Source organism: Ctenopharyngodon idella, chromosome 3 (assembly GCF_019924925.1).
Source record: "Ctenopharyngodon idella isolate HZGC_01 chromosome 3, HZGC01, whole genome shotgun sequence".
In the NCBI taxonomy this organism is placed as follows: Eukaryota; Metazoa; Chordata; class Actinopteri; order Cypriniformes; family Xenocyprididae; genus Ctenopharyngodon; species Ctenopharyngodon idella.
In genome coordinates this window covers 58,015,819-58,026,730 of record NC_067222.1, presented here as the reverse complement: position 1 = coordinate 58,026,730, position 10,912 = coordinate 58,015,819, and the positions used below count along the sequence as shown (strand labels likewise).

Sequence of the window (10,912 nt, the reverse complement as noted above, 5' to 3'; positions counted from 1 at the left end):
AAGCAGTTTTCACCTCTCCTCAAAAACGTTTATCCCACTGCTGTCACAGCCCAAAACATCAAGGCTGGGTTCCGCAAGGCTGGCATCTTTCCATTTGTCCAGGGGTGCTGTGGACACAACCCAGGTAATTTTAACATTAATACAATGATAATTCATCCTCTAAGCTACTTGTATTTCTTTTCAAGTGTGCTAATGATTTTCACATACGTTTTACTTTCTTAGGTGGTGAGAGTGCTCCTATCTGCAGTGACGCCACTCCATCCATCACTCCCACCACTCCTTCAGCCACACCATCCAGCACTCATGCCACTCTCACTCACACATCCAGCACTCAACCTACTAACACAACATCAGCCACTCCCTCCACCACTCAAACACCTTGCACCTCCTGTAATAGAGTGGCTCCCAAAAATTACCGGTGGCAGCAGGTATTATCCCAGAGAGTCTGGCTAACGTCCTCATGTGTCCAGCCCTAGAGAGCAGAGTCCTGCATGGGTCATGTTTGATAAACCCGCACCCGCTTTATTAACAATACACCCGACCCGATATCCGACAGAAACACTAATTTAATTCCGTACCCGACCCGACTCGCTTGACATGAAAACCGCGACCCGACCCGCATTAAAAACCTTTTTTTTTTTTTTCATGTAACGTAAGCAATAAACATTACGCATTATGAGTTCATGCAAGAACAATTAATAGACACGCAGCCCGTCATGTTAACAACAAAGAAGAAGAAAGAGAGAGAGAGAGCATCATCTGTCCTGTGTAAACTATATAAAATTAAAAATCAAGTGAACAAATTGTGCATAAATCACATCACTGGGTAATGCTATATGCTTAGAGGTCTAAAAGGCATAAATTAAAAAACATAGCCAAATGCTTTTACTGTCATAACCAATAATAACCTTAAACTTTATTAGGCTAACGAAAAATATGTAGGCTTGGCAGCAGTGTCGAGGGAGAGCGAGTGAGCGAGCGAGAGAGAGAAATTACACAAGGTGCATAAGGTTACTATGTAAGAACAGAATGTCATCAACTGTTGATAGTTTAAGTGGACTCCTCCGCTCCTGAATTACAAATCCAGCACAGGAGAAGTCTCTCTCACTTGCGGTGCTTGATGCTGCGATGGCTATGACAGATCTTGCGATCTGAGCCAAGTTGGGGAATAAAGCTGCATGCTCCTTCCACCAAGACAGCACATCAAAAGAATCATCCTTTGTCGTCTTGATTTTGAAATCGATATGCGCAGCTACTTTGTCCTGGCACTGAGAGGGGGCCGCCTCGTCACTTGAGTCTTCTACATCTGATAAAGTATCTGGCGATACTCCTCAAAGCCTCTTTTCAGGTAGTGGGGAGCGCACGTGTTGCTCAGGACTTCCGTGCTTCTCCTTCAATTCTAGACAAAAGAAAAAAGTGAAAAAGAAAAGTTGAGAAAAACTGTCCAGTCCACGGTGAGAAATGAGATTACATATTTTCAGCAGCTCATCGGTGTCTATTGCGCAAATACTGGTAGGCTGTTGAGCTTATTAATACTAGCTAATTTGCCTTAACCCAAAACTGATTCGCTAAAAGTAAAAAGTCCCGCCCACTGCATAGACAACCAGCAACCATCTGGCAGAGGCTTCTTAATCACTCACCGTTCACAAGACATCGCACATGGATGTGCACATTTGTCACTTCACTTCTGTCTTCAAGTAGCTTCAGACTTTTCAGTTTGGGATGTACATGGCCAGTTTGTGTAGGGGATGAATTTCGAATTTTGTACACAAAATGTTGAGGCATTTTTCCTTCAGTGCAGAAACTGTCAAGCTATCAGTAGAAGAGTCTTGTAAATGATGTTTGAGACTCTGAAGCCACACAATAGTCAAGTGAAGAGTCGCAGTTTTCGATGCTTCCAAGGCTTTGGTGGCTTCCTTGAATCGTTCCAGAAATGCGACGATGCCAGTCACTGCTTCTTTATTCAAGTTTGTCAGGCGGGCTACTTCCCCCCGTTCTTCCAGAAGCTTGCGAATGTCCTCATACTGACTACTAATAGACTCCAGCATCGTGTGAACAGAATTCCAGTGTGTCTCCACGGATGTTTTGAGTGTTCTTTTGAGGCGATTCTGGAGGTTTGTCTGCTTGAAGTAGGTGACCAGCGATTTGGCGATTTCAGTCAATGAGAGCAGTCACTTCTTCTCCAAACACGTCATCCTCAGACGTTTTTGATAGCTTTGTAGACAAGACAGTGTTGAAAATGTGTGCAGCACAACTCAGCCGTGTAACAGTATGAAGTGCTGCCACTAAATTTGCCCCTCTGTCCGTCACATACACCAATTTCGAGAAAAATTCATCAAGGCCGAATTTATTTAATGCATTGATAAGGGCTGCCTTAACATTGTCCGCTGTTTTGCGTAGTTCGTTATTCCACTGAGACGTGCAGAGCACTCTCTCAATTAACTCACACTTGTTGTTGATATAGTGCAGAGTAACGCAGACATAGCCAGTTTTTCTGTAATCATCTGTCCACATATCGAGAGTGACTGCTCTATTGCTTTCACCAAGCTGCATTCGCAATTCTGGTATTATTCCTTGACGAACCTCCTCTGCATATTTGCTGATTCTGCGAGAGACAGTTGTTGGGTCCGGCAGGAGTTGAGTAGCATCGACACGGCCTGCCCGAGCACCAATGTCAATCAAGCTTTGTGCCAATTTAAAGAATCCATCACCATGCACAGTTTCAAAAGATCTGATGTCACTGCACACAAAGTTAACAGCTAATTGAGTTACAGCATCCTTGTCTTCCCATCGCGGCACATTTAGCTCAGTTTTCCTGGTAAGGTAACGATCGATTGTACCACTAGTTTTTGAAATGCAACAGCTGTCAATGTGCTTCCTCAACGACGATATCCCAGTCTTGCGGCTTTCATAAGCTAAGACTTTAAGACAAATTTTACATGCAGTGAAGCCGACTACAATGTTATTGTCACTATCGGTAACTCCAAATTTCTCCCAAAGGTCGGACTTGATTTTCGACGACGAATTGTGTACTATTTTGAAATTTCCACTAGCACGAATTTTTTTTTTACGTCTGCTAATTCCATCTTGACTATCACTGGATGTGATATCAAGGAGGGAGTTTTGGAGAGCTCCTGCGTGTGGTGGCTATCTTACAGATCATAATCATAGACAGAGGTGATATAATAAATATGAAATGCATAAAAGGTTCAAATAAAATAATATAATAAAAAACTAGGGCTAAATTTGGATAATTTGATAAAAAAAAATATATAGGCATATATAATAAATTGTTAATTTTTAACTTTACTAATAATAATAATTATAGATTAATAATGCACATTATGAAGCCTGAACATTTTTCCCCCAATGTATTAAACATTGATTGCATTAAATATATATTTTCACTCTGGATTTAAACGCCGCTCTTCTGAAACTCTGCAGTGTATATGTGACCATTGGTCCTCTTTTCACCAGCATGAACAATAGGCTAAAACTTTTATTCATAATGTGAATAGATTAAATACAGAAAGCAAGAAAAGTGCGCTCCCTTTAATATAATCACTATAGCAGTCAATCAGATGCAGCGCAACTGGCAGTGCCTAAAGGGGCAAGTCGCGCAGAAGCCTTTAAAGGTCTGCAGACAGAGCGTGAACACAATCACGGCACCATTTGGAAGCATCTGCCTATCACTGTGTACCGGACTGAGTCGAAATAATCTTGGCTATTGGACCGTGCTTACCGCACATCCGACCCGCACCCGACACGTAAATATTATTTCACCCGTTACATCTAATATTAGCAGGTCACCCGTCGGGTACCCATGGGTACCCGCCCGCGTGCAGGACTCTGCTTTGAGACGTTAAATTGTGAAATAATAATAAATAAATAATCATTAGGCCTTAGCGATGTTAAATTGCAAAGATCTTGAGTTTTCGCTGGAGGGTGTGTCCGTGGCGGCCTGACAAAGTCTGATGTTTCGCCATGAAAGAGGAAGCTGTTGTAACTCAGGCATACTATGTCTGATCTGCCCCAAACTTCACATGTGTGATAAGAGTCCTGGCCTAAAGATGTCTATATGCCAATATTCAATTAGTCGTAGCGCCACCTGCTGGCAACAGGAAATGGCATGCTTTACACTGTAACTCACTCCCAGTAACATTTAAATATGCCATTAAGTACCAAACATACTAGAAACACGTTAAATCATGAAACACTTAGCTAAGTGCTAATGTATGCGATTAACGCCATTAAACAGGAAGTTGTTGTAACTCAGGCATACGATGTCCGATCTGCTCCAAACTTCACATGTTCGATAATAGTCCAGGCCTGAACACATCTATATCGCAATATTCGGTTACGGTCAAAGCGCCACCTGTTGGCAGCAGGAAGTGTGGCACTTTGAAATGACTTTGCCATAATTCTCCTGTAGAGAGATTCTACCCATAATGCTTTGAGCTGATGACGAATCAGTAACAGTGAGATGTTATAGAGTCTCTTCATTACGTTAATAATGTCACTGAAATATCATGTCAGAATAAAAGTGTGCGAGACAGATCAGTGTGTGTTTCTGTGCTTTTCTCAATCTCTGTTTGTTAATGGAAATCACCTTCATTTAGTTCTATTATAGTGTCACATCAATTATAATTTATGAATGTAGAATTGAGATTTGTTAAACATCTTGTAATCAAGTGTATTTTAGGACTCAAAACACAGAAGCAACATTATTAAGTTGACTTGAAAAAGCTGAAATGTTGTTTAAACTTATCATTAGTGGTGCTTGGAGTATCATCACTGGCAGCTGCCAAGCCACTCCCTAGCAACCACACAGATTACCCTAGCAACCGTTTAGCAAGACCTATATCTCTGCATCAGATCATCATATAGAGATGGGTTGGCTCTTTTTACCAGAGACTGTATTATTATAGAGAGATGGGAGGGTCTGTATCTCTTACCATTGGAGAAAGTGTAACGGCTAACTTAATCACATGCGGCACCTCTCAGCCTATCGTGTATCGGCCTCTGCTCTCCTTCCCTGCTTACTGGCAGTCTTTACCACAGCGTTAGCGTTAGCCCTTATGCTTTTTTGGCTAACGGTTGCAGGCTTGTCATCTAGTGGCTTTGTTTTTACTCGTGCTAGCAAACAGGACTTACAGAATGCTACACATACTAGCAGTGTATAGCTACATGCTAATAACAACTAAGTGTTAAAACATTAAGATCAGGGTTGGGCAAAAATACATCAAAATGTATTTTAAAATAAAATACCAAATACCTTAATTTTAAGTGTATCAAAGTAAACTACTGTATTTTTGTATTTTAAAAAAGTAAACAATGTTTGATAGCTTTTCTCTGCCTGAGTCATGCAATAAATCTGACATATGCAAACCAGTTAAAGGCACAATATGTACAGCAGGATTTTTGGATTAAAATATCCAAAAACCACTAGAACAATATATTTTGTTGACTTGTGTACTTACATTATCCCAAATGTTTCCAAGAACGTTTAAATCCAGAGAAATAAGCAATTTTAACCAGGACACGGGCTGTACCTCTCAATGACATCATACCAGCGTTACCCTCGGTTTCTGGTTTTATTTTGTAGAAACCACAGGAACACCAAAGACGCATTATATTCCTCATCTGTCTAATAAAATATATTATATGTTTTATTTGACAGATGAGATTCATTCATCGACAGAAAACTAAGCATGTTATATAGCTTCTTGTTTAAATCTCGTTTTCTTGATTTACCGCGAGTACCATGTTTTACCATGACTAATATTGATCTAGCTTACTGCAGTGTGCAACAAGTGTCTCATAGCAGCTGCTAAGCGAACGCACAGAGTAGCATTATAACAACTGTCAACTCAAATGTATCTAATATGATAAACAGCGCTGCGTTACCCCACATACGCTAGACCGAAAAAAGCGGAAGCGGCAACTGTGGCATAATAAAAGTTCAGCTGCTCTCAAAACGTGTCGTGTTCGTCTCTCATTAGCAATCGTTCCAGCGGTCTCGTTCAGCTCCAACATCACTCGGTCCTGCTCTGTTTCATACTACAGTAACGTTAAAGGATTAGTTCACTTTCAAATAAAATTTCCTGATAATTTACTCACCCCCATTTCATCCAAGATGTCCATGTCCTTCTTTCTTCAGTCAAAAAGAAATTAAGGTTTTTTATGAAAACATTCCAGGATTATTCTCCTTATAGTGGACTTCAGTGGCCTCCAAATGGTTGAAGGTAAAAAATTACAGTTTCAGTGCAGCTTCAAAGGGCTTTAAACGATACCAGACGAGGAATAAGGGTCTTATCTAGAGAAATGATTGGTCATTTTCTTAAAAAAAAATACAAATGTATATGATTTATAAACACAAATGATCGCCTTGCACGTGCTTCCGCCATTCTGTATTCTTCAAAAAGCGCAGTATGTCCTACGTCTTCCCTATTCAACTTACGGAATGAACACGGTGCCAGTTCCGTTTTTTCCATAAGTTGAATAGGGAAGGCGCAAGACATACAGTGTAAGCTTTTTGAAGAATACGGAATGTGGAATGGCGAAGCACTTGCAAGGCGATCATTTGTGTTTATAAATCATATACATTTGTATTTTTTTTTAAAGAAAATGACAGATCGTTTAGCTAGATAAGACCCTTTTTCCTCGTCTGGTATCGTACAAAGTAGGGATGCACCAATCCGATATTCAGATCGGTATCGGCTCCAATACTGCCATTTCTGCCGGATCGGGTATCGGCCGGACGGGACCGATCCAAATCCGATACTGTGCGTATCAGTATATGGCTGTAATACATAGTCTGTGTTATTGTTAGGCTCCACAAAAGGCACAAAAACATTAAAAAGCACCAGAAAGTTTCTGTGCACTATATTCCAAGTGTTCTGAAGCCATTCCATAGTTTAATTTGAGGTACAGATAAATATTTAAGTTGTTAAATTAAAGTTCACGTAAATGCCTCCCTCCGCTGCGGCTGTCAGTCATTCTCTATTCAGCATTCAAACTGCGTGTCGCGGTCGGTTACGACAGTCAACACACTGAAACTCTCCAAGATGAATCAATGTTTCTATTATTATACTTAATCAAGATACCGGTGATACAATACGCATCAATATATCTTCACTTTGTGCTTTGAACTTTTCAATGCGAAGCACTGCCGCTGCGCGCTGTGACTCCATGATGCTTCAAGCGCATCATTCTGCACACGGGATGCGCATAAGCGCTTTGTGCCGCTCTGTATGTGAGCCGTTCATATTATAATACTTTTGCACAATGAAAGATTGCTAATAGCATTTTTATGTTCTGTCCTATCTATCATATGTTGCTGCATCATTTTAATTTTTATATTTTAATTATAAGACATTTAATAGCTTCTGATTTCGTCCACATTTTCATGTTTATTCACAAACTTATAGGATAAACAAATAGGCCTAGGCTATGCATTTATTTATATTATGAAAATAAAGTATTATGAAAAAAAAGTTAAACAAAGTCTGCGTCACTTTTCAGTTTTCATCTTTCATCTCATCTCAACACTTTTTGAGGATTGTGAGTGAACACGATCATCTCTTCCTCTTTACTACTTTACAGAAGGAAACAAACATGAATGAATATCAAAAAAATATGTTGAAAGATACAGTAGCTTACCGAAATCTGTATCACGCCAGTTCAATCAGTGTTGTAAACTTCACGTATACCTCAGAAAAGCCGTTCGTTGACCATAAACTTATAGAAAAATAAAACAAACTATTTAAAACAAAATGGATTAGAAACTTAATTATGTAAGCATAAGTATTATAATATAATATATAATAAAATGGACAAACTGGGTGTGTGTAATCAAACGCATTGTTTTCATTTTATTCTGGAGACTGAACTCGCGCTCTGCTGCCACACTGGAGCGCACTCACCACCTACTGGACAGGGGTGGGAATTACAGTTACAAGTTACAAGTTACATAATCTGTCAAAATGACGGACAGGCTGCAGATTTTTTCTGTCACTGCTGAAAAAAAATTCCATCATTGACGGAAAATTTTCAGTTAACGCGACCTTTGAGATTATATATTATATACACGTCGCACTACCGCCGGTGACACTCCACGACCGCAGTGGCGCGGTTGTCATGCCGACCGTCACAGCCCTAAGTGAGGCATACAGTTTATTAGGTAATTTAGCACTTTTCTTATTACTTGCATATCGGATCGGTATCGGCCGATACTGAATCCCAGGTATTGGAATCGGTATCGGAAGCGAAAAAGGCGGATCGGTGCATCCCTAGTTTAAAGCCCTTTGAAGCTGCACTAAAGCTAATTTTGACCTTCAACCATTTGGAGATCATTGAAGTCCACTATAAGGAGAATAATCCTGGAATGTTTTCATCAAAAACCTTAATTTCTTTTCGACTGAAGAAAGAAGGACATGAACATCTTGGATGACATGGGGGTGAGTAAATTATCAGGAAAATTTTATTTGAAAGTGGATTAATCCTTTAATACTCTCATCCATAAACATGATTTCTGACCGAGTTCTGTCCCGGTTCTTTTCCACGGGCTGTAGACGTAAAGACAACAAAGCCCATGATTCCACAAAATCAAGGATAAGCGACTGAATAAGCGGTGAAAATGTACCTTTTGTGGCTTTAACAGATCAAATATTCACGTATCCCTGTGATCTCCCAGATGAAGGTCAGTTTTAAAGTAACTAATGTTTAACAGTTTGCGAATGACTCATAATTGTATCCTAATTTAGTTACTTGGTGTTTGGTAACGAAGGGCCTACTTTGCATCAGCAACACTGACTCAGTGACAAACAAGTCATTCATAAGAAGACAACTGATGGCACCTGTATTCATAGCAACTAGTTTCTAACTAATTAATCATTTGATTGTTAATCATAAATATAGGGGGCTGCTGCTCGGTATAATAGTTTTCAAGAACATTATGTAAATTGGTAAACTATTTAGCCTTTAAATGCTCGCGCTCCCCGCCCCCAAGCTCGCAACTCTATAATACATTGCATAAACAAAGTTCACACAGCTAATATAACCCTCAAAATGGATCTTTACAAAGTGTTTGTCATGCAGCTTATCAGATCATGTAAGTATAGTATTTATTTGGATGTTTACATTGATTCTGAATGAGTTTGATAGTAGCCTATGCTCCGTGGCTAACAAGGCTAAAGCTAACATTACACACTGTTGGATTTATAAAGAATGAAGTTGTGTTTATGAATTATACAGACTGCAAGTGTTTAAAAATGAAAATAATGACATGGCCCTGGTCTCCGTGAATACAGTAATAAACGATGGTAACTTTAACCACATTTAACAGTACATTAGCAACATGCTAACGAAACATTTAGAAAGACCATTTACAAATATCACTAAAAATATCATGATATCATGCATGTCAGTTATTATTGCTCCGTCTGTCATTTTTCGCTATTGTTCTTGCTTGCTTACCTGCATAAAGACTGATGATTCAGCTGTGCACAGATCCGGATGTTAATACTGGCTTGTCTAATGCCTTGAACATGGGCTGGTATTGCAAAAGTTGGGGGCGTACATATTAATGATCCCGACTGTTGCGTCACAGTCGGTGTTATGTTGAGATTCACCTGATCTTCAGAGGTCTTTTGCACAAATCAAATTTACATAAGAAGGAGTGATTGAGAATGGTGTTTGAGACTCACTGTATGTCATTTCCATGTACAGAACTCTAATTATTTAACTATGCCGAGGTAAATTCAATTTTCAATTCTAGGGCACCTTTAACACACATGCAAAAAAAGAGATAAGTCAAGATAACACTCAGCGATGTCTGTTGTTAAGGTATGTAATGACTGAGGGAATCAAGCTTTTTCCAAAAGGAGCTCTCCTGCACCTCAGAGCCCTATAGCCTACCTGTGCCCTGAGGGCAGTGGGGCTAAATACTCTTTAAGTGGATGTGTGGAGCCCTGTTCTATTGAAATTGCAATGCATGTAATAGCTGTTATTGAGTTCTGTAAGGTTAGGTGTTGGAAGACCTATAACTTTCGCAGCAATATTGGACAACTTTGTGAGTTTGGTCCGGTTTTTAACAAGAAGCATATTTAAAAAAACAAATAGAACAATACAATAGAATTGGCTGAATGATGCTTTGATAAAGTAGCAATAATAATCGAGGAGCATCATAAAATCCTTTGAGTTTATGAATAACTGACAGTCTTTGATGACTTATTTTCTGAATGTCCATAATGTGCTGATCAAAGGAAAGTGTGTTGTCCAGTGTTACTCCAAGATATTTGAAACTGTCCACTATTTCAACTGTTTTGATTATGAATAACAATAGGATGCTGGGGTGAAGAGGGACTGACTATCAGCTCTTTTGTCTTGCTAAAGGCTGGAATACACTACACGACTTTTAAAATCTGAATGGATTTTTAAACAGCAGGCATCATACACTTGCCGACTTTGTAAATGGTTACAGAGAAAAACTGGGCATCATACACTACACGACTGACGATCACACACTACCAGACCTTAAAATCGTCCGGAACACAAACAGAAACATGCACCTCGTTGCAGGCGAAACAAGCGCAGGAGATGAGATGACCCGCAGTAGTGGAAGATGTGTTTGGGGCAGTGGTGTGCGGTGGTGTTTTAAAATGAGGAGGCAAAGTCCTCATTTATGTCCCTATTACACAATTTTAAGTTAACATTACATAAAAATAGAGAACAAATACAATTCTATTTTGTTATTTTTACACTATGTAATGTTCTATTTATTAAAACCAAGTATAAATTTCATCAAGTTAGTGTTTTTACTCATTTTTACATTTATTCCAAAATAATAACTAAAGGCAGTAACAATTTAAACAATATATATTATTTATATTATTATTAACTAATATTCAGC

At 39.2% G+C, this 10,912-nt stretch overlaps 1 long non-coding RNA gene across 1 annotated transcript; it reads right to left on the bottom strand.

The window, feature by feature from the left end:
- Positions 1-514: 514 nt before the first annotated feature.
- On the bottom strand, positions 515-9,568 carry LOC127509019 (uncharacterized). Its single transcript, XR_007929102.1, has 2 exons — positions 9,478-9,568; positions 515-1,399 (listed from the first exon to the last, which is right to left on the bottom strand). It is a non-coding gene; the product is annotated as an uncharacterized LOC127509019 (long non-coding RNA).
- Between the last annotated feature and the right edge of the window lie 1,344 nt (positions 9,569-10,912).